Below are 18,165 nucleotides of genomic sequence, written 5' to 3'. Positions count from 1 at the left end.
ACATTTTCAAATCTTATGAGGTATAATTGATTAAAAACAACATTAAGATTATATCTCACTATTTATTTTAAAAATCCAAACTGTACGTTATGATGTGTAACTTCTCCCTTTACTAAACTATAGTCCCACCACATATTTGGTATAAGGAGGGGTTAACTGTCATAGCCTAAATTTTTAAAGTGTAACCGGCTAGAATACGAAATAACTCATATTCCATAAGTCCATACCCATGTAATGTCTAACGTTTTAATTACCTAATCTTATCATATAATTGTCATTTATATTAGACAAATACTAGTAGTAACAAAATATTCAAGTTTGCTATAGAAATTTTAGCAATCTCCCCTACAAGTTAGACTACCTGAAATCTCTAGAACCTGCCAAAAAGAATATCTAAGTAGTAGCATTTGAAGTTCTACTCTAATACAGTATATATTTACATATAAACAAAAATACTTTAAACAAGCATCTTGCTTATAGGATTCGTGGAGCGACTCTAGAGCAAAAAAACAAAATACGTAAATATTTATATTAATCCACAATGTGAACGGAGCAATCAAATACTTCTTGTCTCAAGAAGTCCCACGAGTTCTATTGAAGAGCATATCTACTTCAATGATCTGAATACAAAAATATTTTTCAATAAATAACGTCCTCAAATAATAATAATAATAAATAAATAAATAAATAAGATAATCATGAACATATAAAACATGAAATAAGTGACTAATCTATTTAGCAATGGTATTAGAAAATAACTGCATAATTTATTTTTAATAATTGAGTAATAGAAATAAAAAATAAAGAATCATAATCAAGATATTAGGAAAATGTCTTTTATATAAAGCAAATCATAAAAATGCAATTTTTAAGAACGAAAATAAAACTTAGAAAACTTGCTTTTTGTTAAGACTTAAACAAAATGAATAATAGGCGTAAACACATAGTCTACAAGGGTAAGTAACATCTGGCATGACTAGAAGTCATGAAAAACAAGCGTAAGCATAAAGCACAAGATGTATGGAATATATAAATGAAATTTCATCCTCCCTTCCACATGTATTGGCCGATACATAGGGCTAACACCTCCAATGTACCATGCTAGCTAGGTATGCCATGGTGTGCCAAGGGCTAACGAAACTGTCGTTAGCAATCATTGTTCTGTATTCAGTCCCATAAAACATTTTTGGCATGTATGGAGTCTAAAAATCCAATCCAGTTCCAAAATTTCCTTTCCATAGCTTTAATCAAGTTTTTTTCCTTCTTTCAACGAACCTATTAAATATAATAGAATTTTAACATTTCTCCTACAAATTAAACAAACTTTTTTTGCTACAGTAATATAACCATAATCAATTTAAATAAGTCAAAGTGCATTCTTCATCATTTCTTAAGTCTCCAAATTTGTCATATCATCTTAACCCAACTAATTGTATTATTAAAATATAATTCTCTTTTAGACCTTTCTACAAACACCTAACATGCATCTACCTTTCGAATTACTCAATTGAGCTTTTAAACCTCCAAATCTCCTATCCAAACATTTTCTAACCCAAGTTCCACTAAGAAAATAACTCTAATTCTAATAATAATAATAATAATTAATTTAATTATTTTATTTTATTTTATTTTATTTTATTTACAGTGATTATAAATACCCAAATAAAACTAGCTAACAAAATACATCCTTAAGGTTCAAATTACAGCTTGATTAAATCTTAGCAACAATTAATTTCATGATTCAAATAGGATTAGAGAGGAAGATATTAGAGAGGAAAATTTTAATTTTTGCTACAATTCTAAATACATACACATGGATAAGCATCATGAAAGAAAGAAGAGAGCTTTCAAACACACACTAAATCAAGCTAGAGGAACAAAAAATGGAAGACTGAGCTTAGGCAATAGGACAAAGATGGCTCGAACAAGGAAGAAAAAAGCTTTCAGTAGTGCTGCTACAACATACGACAAGGAAAGAAGATTGATGGCTAAAAAAATGTGGAAGAGGAGAAGACTAGTGGATTTCCATAGCAACAATGGCAGACGCACCTCTATTCCCCAACCATAGGTGGATTGATAAGGAGAAATGAAGGGGAAGACAAAAATGAATTGAGAATGAAGTAAAAGGAAGGTTGAGAAAAAATCCATTGATGTGCTGTTTTTTATTTTTGTTTTTGAGGCAATAAGGTAAATTCACATAGTTACAAGAAACTAAAAAAAAAATCCTACTACCTATAGCCAAAAAATTCAAACTTTGTACAAGGTTAATAGCAATGATAATTTCTACTAGACCTCATATCCACTTGTTACACCTCCTTCCCAAAATTAATAAATTAACTTCATTTACTTTAATTTTAATTAATTAATTTTTTTAAGATATTACATTCTTTCCCCTTAAGAAATTTGGTCCTCCAAATTTAAAATATATGTTACCTCAACTTGCAAACAAATACGGATACTTGGCACATATTTCACTTTCAACTTCCTATGTAGTTTCTTCTTGAGAATGATTGTGCCACAATACCTATACAAAAGTAATTTCTTTCAATCGTAACCTTTTTACTTATCTATCTAGAAGGGTCATAAGAGCTTCTTCATATAATAAGCTTAGGTCTTATATGAATCACTTGAGTCTTAATCATATGTGAAGTGTCATGCAAATACTTTCATAGCATTGACACGCGAAACATCAGATGAATACTTGATAACTTAGGTAGTAATCTTAAATGATAAGCAAGCACACCAACTCGCTCTAATATTTCAAATGGATTGATGTACCTTGGACTCAACTTGCCTTTCCTTCCAAACCTCATTATACCTTTCATGGGAGACACCTTAAGAAATATGTTGATTCCAGTCATAAATTCTAATTCCTAACGTCAATTATCCACATAGGATTTCATTCAACTTTGAGCTACTAACAATCTTTCTCTAATCACCTTCACTTTCTCAATAGCATCTTGTATAAGGTAAGGTCCTAAAATTTTAGCATCACCGATATCAAACTATCCAATAGGAAATCTGCACTGTCTGCTATATAATGTCTCTTATGAAGCCATTTGTATACTAGCTTGATAACTGTTATTATAAGAAAATTCCACTAATGTTAAATAGTGATCCTAACTTTCACCAAAATCTAAAATGCAAGATCACAACATATCTTCCAGAATCTAAAAAGTCCTTTTTAACTGGTCATCATTTTGTAGACGAAATCTAGTACTAAGGTCCAAACGAGTGCCTAACGCTTCTTGAAATGACCTCCAAAATTGAGAAGTTAACTAAGGACCTCTATATGAAATTATAGACATTGGAACCCTATGCAATCAAACAATTCCATCAATATACAATTGAGGATACTTATCTACATTATAAGTTCTCTTCACAGGAACAAAATGTTTTGATTTGGTCAATTTATCAACTATCACCCAAATGGAGTCATATCCCTTAACAATATGGGGTAACCCAGTAACAAAATCCATTATAATATATTCCCATTTTCATTTTGGCATCTCTAACTGTTGGTATAATCATTTATTACACACTTTTTCTTATTATTATTGAAAAAATTATATTATATTTACCCAAATTACACACTTGTTGTGTTAATTGTGAGAAATCACATAAGTATAGGATTTTGTGCATTAAGGGCATTTTGGTCATAAAATTAGAATTTTGAGAAAATATTTGAGAAAATTAGTCAAGATGAAGTTTTAGCCCAGAAGAATAATGATCCAATTATATTTCTCAAACTCTTTTTAGATTGAGAGTAATTAATTTCACAAGTTGACAATTTTAGAAAGTCAAAGTTTTGGGTTGACTTGTTTTTTTGCATTTGGGCTGGGTTATTTTTGTGCATGTGTGGGCTTACAATGTTTAGGCTATTTGGCATGCCCTAAAGGCTCTTTTATGATATCATAATTTTTTTATTATTTAATTGCATTATGCCATATATTTGGAAATTAATTTAATTAAAAATGCAATTATTATTTATATGCTTTGAACTTTGATCTTGTGTGTCAAATTTATTTATATAGGGTTACAGACCTTGGATTTGGCACATGAAGACCATTGGATTGGAATAATAGATGATTCAAGAGGCAAAACACTTGAGTTTTGGGGTGGAAGGACAAGTCTTGCATGGTTTTGCACATATTGTACCACACTTTGAATCCACTCACTCTCTCTCTTAATTTTCCATTACCTTTAGCTTAATTTAATTTAATTTTCAAACCATTTTCATCTGAATTTTCATCCATTTTACCATGGTAAATAATAAAGTTACCCTACCTTTTTTGTCTCGAACACTAGAGTTAGGCTCATTCACCCTAGACTTGAATCAAACTACCCTAATTTTATTTTTAGCATTTATTCTTTCATTCACTCTCATTTTTCAGCCTCCACCCTTCTCTATTCTCTCTCCATTGTTCTTTATGTTCTTCATCTCCATCTCATCTTCTCTCCTCCATATCTCATAATTTAACCATCAAAATCCTAATCTGACTCCACCATTCTTCTCCTTCCACCACACTCTTCAAACCCTAAGCTTCATTTTCTTGTTTTGGCTTCAAAATTTTTAAGGTATTCATGAGTATGGTTTAGCCATGGTGGAATGATTGTGCTCAAATGGGTTTCAAGATGACTAGCGGCTAAACCTACAAGGAGTACTAGGAGGGAAGGATGCTAGAGGAGTCTTGAAGTGCCTCAAGGAAGGTTAAGGGTTTTAGCCACTCTCTATTAAACATAAGTTGATGTAATCTTATTCTTAAAATTAGAAGCATTGTTATATCTTATTTTTATTGACCAAAATTAGTATTTAACTTGTTAGTTTAGTGTTTTTTTACTTGATTTCCCTTTGTGTAGTTGCTGAAAATTTTCTCTAGTACATTGTAATTCATATAAATATATATTTTATGTGTGTTGAATGTGTCTTACATTGGCTATGCATAAATATGTTTGATTGGTGTTTGATAAAATGTCTTGTGTGTAAAATTATGCATTAGAATTACCATAGGCTGAGTTGCACATAAAGGGAAGCTAAGGAGAATTTTGATCACTTTGCACTTAACTAAGAAATTGATTAGGGACTTGTATAAAATTGTACAAGAACTTGGTTAATTGAATTGGTTAGGGAGGCACACTTATGCAAAATTATGGAAGAGGTTTAATTTGATCAAGAGAGTGAAAATTAACTGAAGCCTAATTAAAAAGAGTAGACAAGGAATCTAGTATCCCACAACTCTTAGGGCTCCACTTTAAAAAGGGTTAAATCACTCCATTTCCATTTCACTAGTTAATTATTTTTTTAATTAAATTTGTCTTCTTAGTTTAATTAGCTAAAATCAATCAACTCTTAGTTTAGCTCACTAGTTTCACTAGTTTAGCCTTAATTAACCTTAGTTTCCTCCTCAGTGAAGAATGACCTATGTTGTCACTAGTACTATATTAGTGTTAAATTAGCTATTTTGGAGTAAAAGTGACATACGCTCTCATAATCCTGCTAGCTTTTGATGTTCTTCCTTAACTTGCTGACATACTAAATAATGTGAAACATAATCAGCTATATCTTTCTTCATGCCATCCCACCAATACAATTTCTTCATATCTTGATACATTTTTATTGATCATGGGTGAATAGTATATGTAAAATTATGAGCTTCCTCCAACATAAGCTGTCTCAAGTCTTTTGCTTCTGGTACGCTACCATCATATCTTAGTATTCCTTCCTGATCAATTGTAAAATTAGTATTATTCCCTTTCACGATTGCTTCTCTCAATTTCCACAATTTTAAATCATAATGTTAAGCACCTTTAATTTAGTCAGTCAGAGAGGAATGAGCGGGCATGTGAGCTAAAAATGCTCCTTTATCAAAAATATGAAATTTAAGCTAAGTATGGATGGAACGATATGAAACATGAGTGCATGCCAACAAATATCAAACAAGCTTGTGCCACTTCTTGTCCATGCTTGGATAAGACATTTAAGCCTAAAAGACTTATGAGCCTATTAGTTTCTGTATGATGTATTACCATATTCAAACATGTATTTTAGCTCTTAACAATTATTACAAAGATATCTAAGAGAAGAATAAATAGAGTAAACCTATTATAATAAATTGTCTCTTGATTTTCATTCTTGAGTGTAGCATGCATACAATGACTTTTAGTCTTCTTCATGCTCACTTATCTCTGAGTGTAGCATACTTGTGATGATTCTCATAATAGCTTATTCATGCTCACTCTTCCTTCTTAAGGTTTTATTACTTGATTCATTATATATTATATTTCTACACAAGTAATAAATACCTTTATCTTGGTTTTGTTATCATCAAAACACATGGTTCAACAGTAATCGAAAGTTAAATTTTAGTTTATGTATGTTCTTTACATTTATAAGTTTGAATCATTATGGTATGAACTGAGTTGAGATTATATAAGTATGTTTGCTTGTATAGATAGTTGAGTTTCATATTTTGATACATGTATGTACACAAGTAAATGCATGGCTAAAAAGTATGATATCAAGTATGAGTATGTGAATATAGCTAGATAAGCATACGAGTGACTATGTGATAAGTTGATTAAGTTTATGACTAATATGGTATTGAGCAACAAGTATGATCACTTTACTATTTGAATAGTAAGTATGATTACATGGCTATATTAAGCTTGAATATGAAAATAAGCATATCTTAGAACATAAGATGAAATTCCATGATCATAGATTGGTGAAAGTTCACCCCAAGTGAGTATAGGGCATTGTGAAAATCCATGTGGTGTGGCCTTATTGAGATTTCTACATTATGGTTGATATAACTGAATAAAAAGTGCTTAGTATTATCATTGTCCTTTAAAAAGTGGCATGGGCCAGGCACAATGCTTAGTATTACTAGATTCCTAATGGGGTCAGTATGTGACGGGTAGCTATGATACGCTTATGATTCAAGAAGGGACAATCCATGGTCTGAGAGTGAGTACAAAAGCCTTTAGTTGGGTAACCTCTTATAATTAGAGAGCAAAACTAATTCATTCATATGGATTAGTCCTATATGTCTAATAGCTCATGGATTTGATTAGAATATATAAGGAAGGTAATAAGGTTGAATGCATGATCATGCATAATAAATATTATTGATATACATGTTTGAGCATCTATTGATTATTAAATGTGAATTCTTCTTGTGCATACTCTTATTGTAACTCTTACATGTACTTGAATTTATGTGCCTTAGTTAATGAGACTTCTATCTCACTCCTAATGGTTCTCAAGCAATAATCTAGTTAAGCAAGAGGAAGGTTTCAGGGGCTAAAAACAATTATATATTTAATTATCTATATGTAGACGCATGGATCACCTCAATAGAAGGTATGAGCTGAAAGTTACACATACTAAAAGTTAGGTTGAGAAGTCATCATGATAACTGTATTGTCATAACAAGTTAGTCACGGCAAATGGCATTGTTAGTAGTAGTGCATGACATAGTGAGTGTTAGCCATGTTGGATGGTATTGTTGGTCACAATGTATGCTCTCTATATTATAAGCTACAGTGGACAAGTCCTTGGTCGTGGTAGATGGTGTAATTTTGTGAGAAATGAATCTTTTAACCTTATTTTTACTTTTTTTCAATGCTCAATCTTTTTCCATGCTTCCTAAACTATTCTTACTATGATTTAAACTGTTTTATAAGCCTTGAATACTTGTCTTTAAATTTAAGTTATTTTTGAGATCTCATTTATACTTAGTCTTTAGAGTTCTAAATAGCTAAGGTCAATCCTAATTTTACTAGGGTTTCTATTAGTACTTGTTATTTTTTTTTTTGAATGCCTTGGTGTCTTGGCATAAAATTACAAAGTAGGCAACCAATTATTGTGAATTAAGTGTTTTTCATTGAATTCTTACCAACCATATTCATTTTTCTATGAAAAAGGTTTCATTTGGTTTATAAGTTTTCAATTGTATTCACCCCTACTCATTTAGAGAGTCTTTGATTTGAAAAGCTTTTATTACATTCTAAAATCTTAGAAAGATATTTTCTAGATGTGATTTAGTTTACAAGTTTTTGTAAGCATCTGTTGTTGAGATTTTCTAGATTAGTGTAGTCTTGTGGATTGAACTATAGTGGCAAGCACTTGTTAAAGCTTGTATTTATAGTTGAAAATCTCAAGTAAAATCTTAGAGACTAGAAGTAAGCCAAGTGGTTAAGGTGAAACATGATAAATTCTCTTGTGTAAAGTTGCTTCTTCTATTAAACTTATTTGTTTTAGAAATCTCTCTATGTTAAACTTTGTTTTACTCAACTGTAATTTTGAGTGGGAAAAAGCTTTTTGAGAAAATTTTGAGAACACCCAATTCACCCCCCTCTTGGATGCAAACTTTATCTAACATTTAGGTCTCGTTTGGTATAATGGAAGAGTTTTTTTAAAAAAAGAATTAGAATTAGAATTAGAATAAAAATTGGAATAGAATTGGATTTTAAAAATATGTTTAGTATGAAAATGGAATCTTGATATAAATTTTGTAAGTATATTATTTAAAATATGAAAAGACCAAAATGCACCTTAACAGAAAAGCTATCCTTCATGTCTATCCCCCTCCTTTATCATAATCCATACAATCATCTACAATTAAAAAAAAACCACCATCGATGACCACAGACCCCTATCCATCACATTCATAAATTTCAAAAATAACCATTTAAATTAGCCAATTTCACATACTAAAACCTATGACTGTTTCTAGTCAAGAAAAGAAAGAAGCTAGTGACAATGTAAAGTATGAAAGAGTTGTGAGGAGAACAAAAATGAATGAATAGGTGAAATCAACTTCTAAAGAATAAAAAAGAATAAAGAGGTGAAGAGAAGAAAAATGCATAGGTGTAGGAGGTACAATATTAAAGATACATACATATCTCATGGTGACTGAGATCGTGAAGGCAGAAGGAAGAGGGTGACAGTTAAAATCACAATAATCGGTGAAATTTGAAGGGAGAAGTTGTTGCTCAATGGGGAGAAAGCATTGTTGTTGTTGGTTGGGGGATATCATCACACCATCACTGAAAGGGTTGAGGTAGATGAGAAGATCAACAAAAAGCTTTAGTCTTCCTCTATGGAAAAGTTGCAATCATGCCTCAATGATTCATATTAGGCGGTGGTCGTTGACTAATCTAAAAGGTGTGTCATTGCTAGTAATGGATGGTGGTTTTTACTTAATATTGTGATGGTAGGGGTGGATAACAGTGGATGAGGATATAAGGATGACAATACATAACGGTGGAGGAGATGACGATAAAGGTAGAAATAGAGATATAAATGCTCCTTTGGTTTGTAGAATTAGAGAGGAACAATCCAGAACTCATAAGAGAGAGTGCTTAGTGTTTAATCCCATAGTAGTTGGTGATGATTAGGTAGTCATCCAAAGCAAAGGCATCCATTGATGAGATTGAAAAACTAAGGAGAATCAAAGATAAAGAGAGGCTAGCAAGCTTGACATTGACTATGTTGATGGTGCAATGGGTTGACAACAAGTTGATGATATGAATGAGAAATGGAGGGAGGAAGGAAGAGGAAGACAGGAGTAAATGAGGAGGGTATTATGGTACAAAGATGGTAGGAATGGGGATTACATGGGTATAATGATGTAATCAATTACACCATTTAAGGTAATTTCTTTTACATGATGTAATCCTTTTTACATTACTTTATAGCAACCAAACACTGTAAATGGTATAAATGCATAGTAGAATTACATGTAATCTTGATGCAGGGAATTGAACCAAACAAGCTATAAGTTAATTCTTTGGAATCTAACCAATTTCATAGTTAACTTAGTGGAATCCAATTTTACCTTTTTTTTTCTTCTTTGAATCAGGATTCTTGGGAGTTGAGAAGGGTGGAGAGAGGGGGACCAATAAGGGTAACGATCCCTCCTAACTTTTAAATTTTTTTAGTAAAATATAGGAATTATATATATGGGTTAAGGGTAAAAAATATCCCTATAGTACACATGAAAGTTCATAAATGACCACCAACTCAACTTGGGACCAATTTTGTCCCTTAACTTCAAAAAATTTGTTGACCATACCCCTAAGTTAAGCTGCATACTTTCCTATTATGTAGGTCCCACATTTAAAATTTTTTAATATTTTTATTATAAAATATTACATAGTGGGTCCTACCATTTTTATATTTTTTACAATATAAAAATCTCTCTCTCCTCTATTTGTCTCTCTCCTTCCTGTCTGTCGACTAATGAGAGCTTCATCACTACGTCTTCATCTCTCCATCTCACCATCTCTCCTTCAGCTCCCCTTCTCTCTCTCCCCCTTGTCCCACTCCCTTAACTTTTTCTTCATGCATATCTGATAGCTTCTTCCTTCCACAAAACAAGCTAGCCCTTATATATACTTACACATAAACTCATACTTTTTCACAAGTGTAGCAAGCGCAACTACATACACATGCGCACGTGCGTGCACACACACACAAAGAGAGAGAGAGAGAGAGAGGAAGAAGAAGAAGAATGGCAAAATCAAAGGGAAATATGGTCTATGCCTATAATGCCAAGAACAACTTCTATCATAAAGACACCTACAGCATCAACTCCACTATTCATGTCTTGTCCTCTTTCTCAATTTCACTCTCCTTCTCTCTTAAGGTTGACTCTTCTTCATCCTCAGAATGGAGAAGAAGTCCTCATCCCCATGCATGTGACCATCACATAAGCAAGACTCCCTGGAATCCTAAAACCCTAAGGTAATAGTGTCTAGTCTCACACTGAGATTCATCATTCCTCTAAGAAGCCCCATAAGGAAGGCCTTAAGGTTCACAAAGCTTGATCCTCAAGACGTATGGCTTCCCATCATAGAGTCCAATAATGGAAACAAGTTTTATGCTTTTTATACTATTTGCTCTGGGATTGGTATTTAGGCACTGGTGCTACCTACGGCTTTCACTATTCTGGATTGGTACTTATCATCAAGTGATCATATTCATGGTTTTGATTTTTGTTTCAAGTTTGTGATTCATTATTACTTTGTTGTTTGATACAAGAGCTAAGGAATAATAAGCGTGATGGTGGTGTTCACATGGCAGCTTTAGATACTATGGTTGCTGGTTCATCTTCATGAATTTGTGGAACAAGGAGTTCATTACAGTCACTATCTCTATGCCTTTAATAAGCTCCTTTATGCCTTCAACAAGCACTCAACTACTGTCAGTGGCAGGGTGTGGAGTGCACCCATCATAGAGTCTTTCGCTTTGTCCTCCAAAACTTCAACCTTCACATCCTTAGTCTTCACAACAACTCTCTCTGGTTTAAGACTAAGTTGCCTTGCTAGAGAAGGCCAAACTTAGCCTAACTACTGTGTAAGAGGGAATAAGCTTGGATGATTGAGAGAACTACTATGGCTATCACATATGGGAGGTGGAGAAAGAAAGTGGGAAGAGAAAGAGAGGAGACGAGATGGAGGGCGGGAGTAGGGAGAGAGGAAGGGAAGGAAAGAGAAGGTAGGAGAGAGAGAGAAGATTTTTTAAATTATAAAAAAATTGATGGGACCCACTACACAATATTTTATAAAAAAATTAAATGTGGCCCTACAAAATGAAAAAAATTAACGGATAAACAATAGAGTGAAAAATTTAAAAATCTTAATGGTTGAGGAATATAAATTATCTATAATTGAGTTTAGGGTCATTTTGACCCTTCGTGCGTACTTCAGGGACTTTTTTTTACCCTTAACCCTATATGTTTTCGGCTCCCATAAGTTAGCACATTATAGAAGTTATGAATCACTAGATAAAATTCTCATTTCAATTCTATATGTAGTCTTTTATATATGTATATAGCAACTATTTCAATAACTTAAAGATATGGCTGTCATAGAATATACTTATTTTCAACAAAATAATATTATACAGGCTCTTAAAGAATTGATATTATTTTATTTTGCTTTTATTTTATATTTAATGAAAGAAATTATGAGACTAATTAATAACAAAATTTGTTATGCACTACAACAAAAATCTCAAAATATATTGAATGCTATGTGCTTGATATTTACCATAAAATCACTTATCCAAAAGTTAAAGAGGTTTTGTGAAAATGTTCTTCTAAAAAAAAGTACTTTTTTAAATAATTAAGTTATTAAAATTTATGATATGAAATGTTTCCACTTTAGTATAATTCGATCTCATTGACATAAATATTTTATGATAATTGAGCAGTATTAATGTGTTGATATATTTATTTACTACAATTATCAATTCAAAAAATTAAATAGTAAATTCAATAAGTAATAGAACTTATTACATTAAACATAATTTTAAATTTTAATGATGTATTTAAATCATTTAATGCTCACAGGGATGATGAAATTTTCACCAACTTGATGATAATTTATATTGAAAAGGAAATTATTAAAATATTTATTGTAGACATAATAACTAATTATTTTTATATCATGAAAAATTGATAAACAAAACTTAAAATATATATATATATATATATTATTATATATATGTAAAATTGAACATAAATATTTATGGTGAAATATTATATTGTGTATGTGATATATATATATATATATAACTTTTCTTTAATTGTTATATATATTTTGTCATCTTGGCTTCCCTTAATAAAAATTTTTAGTTCCACATCTAGTGTGTACCAAACAATACTTGATTAAGATTCTAATTCTAATTTCGATTTTAATTTTAACTTTAGAATTTAATGAAGCCAAACATTAGTAATTGATGTTGATTTCAATCTGCTTCTTTATGGCAAAAAGGCGCAACTGTCAACTTTTCACGTTGGAACAAGCGGAACGAAGAAAGCAATTATAAATATTAATTTATCCTAAATGACTGTTTTTTTTTTTGGTTTCAAGTATTGTCTTTTTAAATCTCCCAAGTCAAAACATATTTTATTGATTTTAGTGTAATTTGTTATTATTTTAATAATTTTTTCATATTTTCATAAAGTTTAAATGTTGAAAAAAAGTACAATCTTTCATAAATTCTCAAGTTATTATGTACATGCATAGGGGATTTAATTAAAAAAGGTTTTTAAAAAACCAACATAATTATCAACTAGGTTACCTCCCCATGTTGCATTATGTAAAGATTCATGAATAATATAATTTATTATAAATTTTATATTTGATGTTGAACATGTCTATTGCTGGAATTGTTGTTTATTATTGATATTATTTATTCATTATTAAAATTTATGTTTCTTTCACTTTTTTTAATTATCTTTTTCTAATTTGATTTGTTCCATTAAAATTCGACCAATTTGCTTTGAATTTTTTTTATTATTTTAGAAAATTGAACATACTACCAGCACCCGTTTAAACTAATATGAATCCGTATTTTGTGAGATTATTCTTATTAACAGTGACTTCACAAGTATTTTGGAGATATCTTTGATATTTTTATTTAACAAAACTGTATATCATAAAATTCAAAGAAAGTTATTAAATTGCTAAGATTATAACAAAACTAAGTAGTATTTGATTAAGATATCCTTAATTACTCAAAAGAATGTTATAATAAAAACATTTGAATTGAAGTCCTATATTATTATTTTAATTAATAATAATTAATGTTTTACTAAAAATTTAAAATTATAATTACTACCTTTATTTTAAATTATAAGACACTTTTAAAAAAAATTCGACATCTGAAATATAAGATATTTTGATAGAAATCAGGTTTTGTCAATTATACTTTTCCACTATAACATCCTTTACATTATATTCTCGCTCTTTAATATTCTTTTATAAATGAAGTATAAGATATAAGGTATTTTTGAATTTTTTTAAAAAAATAAAATTATAAAGTGTATTTATAAACTTTATTGATATGTATAATTTTATCTAAAAATATTTTATAATTTGAGATGAAGGAAGTATTGTAAAAGACAATTAAAATGATAATAAAAAGGAAATTAATTTAAAATGAAAAGGATAATTAATTATCATCACTGACTTTGCCAAACCATTTTTCAAGAAAAAAAAAGGAAGAAAAAAGGGGGAAAACTTTAAATTATTTTAATTGAGAAGGCACATAGTGGAATCTGTATATACTTTCAACTAATCTAAAAAGAAGAAAGAAAGAAGCAAATTTAAAAAGGAAAAGATGGAAGCACACACATATTGTGACAACTTCGAAATGCATTAACCAAAGAGTGACACTTCCATGACGACATTTTTTCCTCCACTTGAATTGGTATGCCGTGCTGCTTTTTCTCACTATATTCTTTGCCATTTAATGCGCCATTACTTTTAACTTTATATGCTTTTCATTTAAAGTGAAAATGGTAGATAAAATAAATTATTTTAAAAAATATTTAGATAACCTTTAAAAATATATATAAACCACGTCTGAAATATACTTTTCGTAAATCTAACAAACAATTGAATTTTCTAAATGTACCTTTGCCAGATTTAAATAGCAATTCAGATGGACACTTAGTGTATGTTTAATTTTCAATTTATATCTAACAAAGTCCATTTGAAAATTCAATTAATTGTTGAATTTGATAAAAATATATTTCAAATATAATTTAAATGTACTTTTAAGGATTACCCAACTCTTAAAGTGATATGAATAACAGGAATTCTCATATTTTTAATTAAGTAGCTGGCTTGTTTTTTTTTTTAATAAGAAAAAGTAAATTCTTTTCTAATCTACCCCTTTTGCGTAAGAAATAGAGTCTCACACTTGCACAAACACTTGGACATGTCAACGTCACGTTCAAAGTCAAGACCTCTTTTTTGCAAATCAAATTTAGTTGGAAAAAATATGCTATTTATCCTCTGTATTTTGAGAGAGATTAGTATCATTTGCAGAGAATATTTTTATATTCTATAAAAAAACTATGTGGTATGAAGGAGTATCTATCCAATTTAAAAAATTGGCGTGGTCATTAGGTCTATAGTCAACTCTAATTCATACATATCCCAATTTAATTGAAAGCAAACCATCAACATCAAGAAAGTTCCCAATTTTTTCTTCCGAAATAATAAAAGTAAATTAAATTCTTGACATGTAATTAAAATAAATGATTTTTACCAAAAAAATAAATAAATGATAACAATGAAATTGAATATATTTTCAATTTTATTGAGATTGTACATATTTTCGGGACAAATTACACAAACCACTTCTAAGCTCAACAAGTAAATCACAAAATCCTCATTTCATTGAAATAGCCCGGAACAAAGATTTTTTGCTATTTATAGGAACGTTTCTGCGAATTTTGACGGGAGAAACTACAATTTCAACAAAATTGAAAAAAAAAAATCATCATTTAACCTTTTTTTCGTTTAATCATTATTTTAACCTTTGCTTTAGAAAAACACTTGTCAATTTTGAAAATATAAGAGAAATTTAGATTTTTTTAACAAAACTCTAAAAAAAGATTGTATTAGTTTTGAAAATGAAAAATTTGTCACACCCTCTTGCACGTGTAAGTGCATGTGTCAGTCGGTGCATGCGCACACGTGGCTATGTGAGTGCCTCTGCGCGCGCTCGTGCACGCTATAGAACGATAGAGTTATTAATTGAATTCTCATTTTAATTTTATATAATTTTTTATTTATGTATGATTTTCATTTTTAATGAGATAATGCTGTATATATTTTTAAAAAATTGATATCATTTTAATTTTAATTTTATTTTATATTTAATGAAAAAAATTATGAAAATTAGTTATTGATAAGTTTTGCCAACCATTGCAATAAAAATTTCAAGAACTATTTAATACTATGTGCTTGACTTTTATCATAGATAACTTATTCAATAGTTATGAGATCCATTGTTAAAATATTTTTTTAGAAATTTTTTTTATAACCAAACTATTAAAATTTATCACATAAATAGTTTTTACTTTAGTATAGTTCAATTTCATAGATATAAAGATTTTGTAATAATTGAGCATTATTACTACTTTGATATATTTACTACTATATCATCGATTATCATCTAAAAAAATTAAATAGTAAATTTAATGAGCAAACAATAAAGATTTTTAAACTAAGCACAACTTTAGATTCTAATGATACATTTAAATCATTTAATACTTAAAAGAAAGATAAATTTTTCATCAATTTAATGGTAATTTATATTAAAAAGGAAATTGCCCAAAAAGTTATCATATACATGATAATTAATTATTTTTATGCTATGAAAAATTAAAAATAAAAACTTAAAAAATGAAAGTACAGATTGATTTTTATTATATATTTATAAAATTAAGTATGAATATATATATATATATATATATATAAAAACATTTGATTATCATTTTTGTTTTGTCATTCTGGCTTCACCCTCCCATGCATGTTTGTATGCATATGGGTGAGGATACATACATGTGGATGGATTTTGTTAGAGTTGACAATTCAGGCGGAGATCAAATTTGAAGTATTTTAACCTAAAAAAAAAACTATATAGTCAAACCAACTCTAACTTTTTTTGATCAGATTTGAATTGGCTTAGTGAACTTTGTCAGAATTATCAACTATACATATATATAAAATTAGTAATTCTAATGATTGAACTTATTGAGACCAAATTTAAATTATTCTATTCTTTAAAAATATGTATATATATGTATAATTAAATCTGACTTTAATTTTTTATTTTCTTGAGTGGATTTGGGTTGGTGCATTGCTATCAGCTTCAGACTTTGTGCTTATGTGACTGTGTTTGCCCTTGTGCATGCGTGCAGGCGTGTGTACTCACGCTCACGCATACACCTTGCAGGTGCAGGCGCATGTGCGTCAGCGTGTGGGCGCATGTGTGTGGGTGTGTGTATACGTGTAAGTTGTGTAATATTTGCTCCAATTTCAAGAAGTATTACATGGCTCATGATAATAATTAAGCTTTGATTTTTAAGGAGAGTATGACGTTAAAGTTTTAAAATAATAATTTTATAATAGTTAAGTTTTTAATAATTTTTTTTTAAAATCAATAATAAATATTGATTTGAACAATCATGAATTTAAAAATTTTAATTATAAATAAAACATATAAATTTTAAATTTAATTCTCAGTTTGTAATTAAGATTTTTGTTTATAATTGTTTAAATTAATATTTATAACTTATTTTTTAAATTTTTTATTAGAGACTTAATTGTAATAAATTCTCAATTGTAAGACTTTATTGTCATTCTCCTTTAATTTTATCTATATATATACACACACATTCATGTACTTTTTCTAATTAGATGTGGATCTCACGTAGTATAAAGCTAAGGTATATTTTTATTTCCAAAGGTTTTTAGGTGGACTAGTGAATATAAAGTTAATGATGAGTAATATCACCTTTTAAGTGATAAAAAAAAAAGAGATAATGTTTTTCCTTTATGAAATATTTACTATTTTAATTATTAGTTAATACAAGAATTGTAAAAAAATGTCACATAAAGTTACAAATAACTATACCTAGTAAAAAACTATAGCTAATTTTGTTTCAAAAATTACAAATAAATGTTAAGGGACCAATGTCATCTTCAGCTCATATAATAAAAACCAAAATATCATTTTATTTTATTTTATTTTATTGATTTCCTAAAATATTCTAATAGCCAATATTTATGGGATTAATGTCTCAAAAAATCTAAACACTATTTAAAATATTATCATCTCTCAATTGCTATCAAAATATCATTTTAACCATTGAATGACCAACCACCTTGCTAGTGATGGTGTTGGTAAGTAATTAAAAATATATAATTTTATTTTAATAATATATTATTAAAATATTACTTTTTAATATTTAATAACTAAAATATCATTATTATTTATAAATCTTTATCGAGAAAATACAATGTTTAATCTTTATAGTTTCAAAATATTTTACTTTTAATCTTTATAATTTTTTTTCGTTACTCTCAATCTTTTATAGTTTTTTGCCATCCATAACATTAGTCCCTCGGATCAGCAACGTTGTTAAATTTATTAAGGTGTAATTAACTTTAAATTTTGTGGGCACGTATGACTCAGCATTTGTTGAATAAAAAATGAGAAAACAAAATAAATAAGAATGACCTGTGGAAGGCGATTCAAACGCGCGAACTGGGTAGATTAATTTAAGGCAGAGGAGACGACTTGGAGATCTTGGAGATAACTCAACAGCAAAAATTTGCCAGCAATCTTGGAGA

General features: G+C 29.3%; 1 pseudogene; it reads left to right on the top strand.

Moving 5' to 3' along the window:
* Positions 1–9,542: 9,542 nt before the first annotated feature.
* LOC129302734 (lysine histidine transporter-like 8) lies at positions 9,543–11,350 on the top strand (annotated as a pseudogene).
* Positions 11,351–18,165: the final 6,815 nt, after the last annotated feature.

This window comes from Prosopis cineraria, unplaced genomic scaffold (assembly GCF_029017545.1).
Source record: "Prosopis cineraria cultivar Desert tree isolate PC_DT_omini unplaced genomic scaffold, ASM2901754v1 PC2, whole genome shotgun sequence".
NCBI classification, from domain to species: domain Eukaryota; kingdom Viridiplantae; phylum Streptophyta; class Magnoliopsida; order Fabales; family Fabaceae; genus Prosopis; species Prosopis cineraria.
Note: the sequence above shows the minus strand (reverse complement) of the source record. Positions and strands in the feature narration are given on the sequence as shown.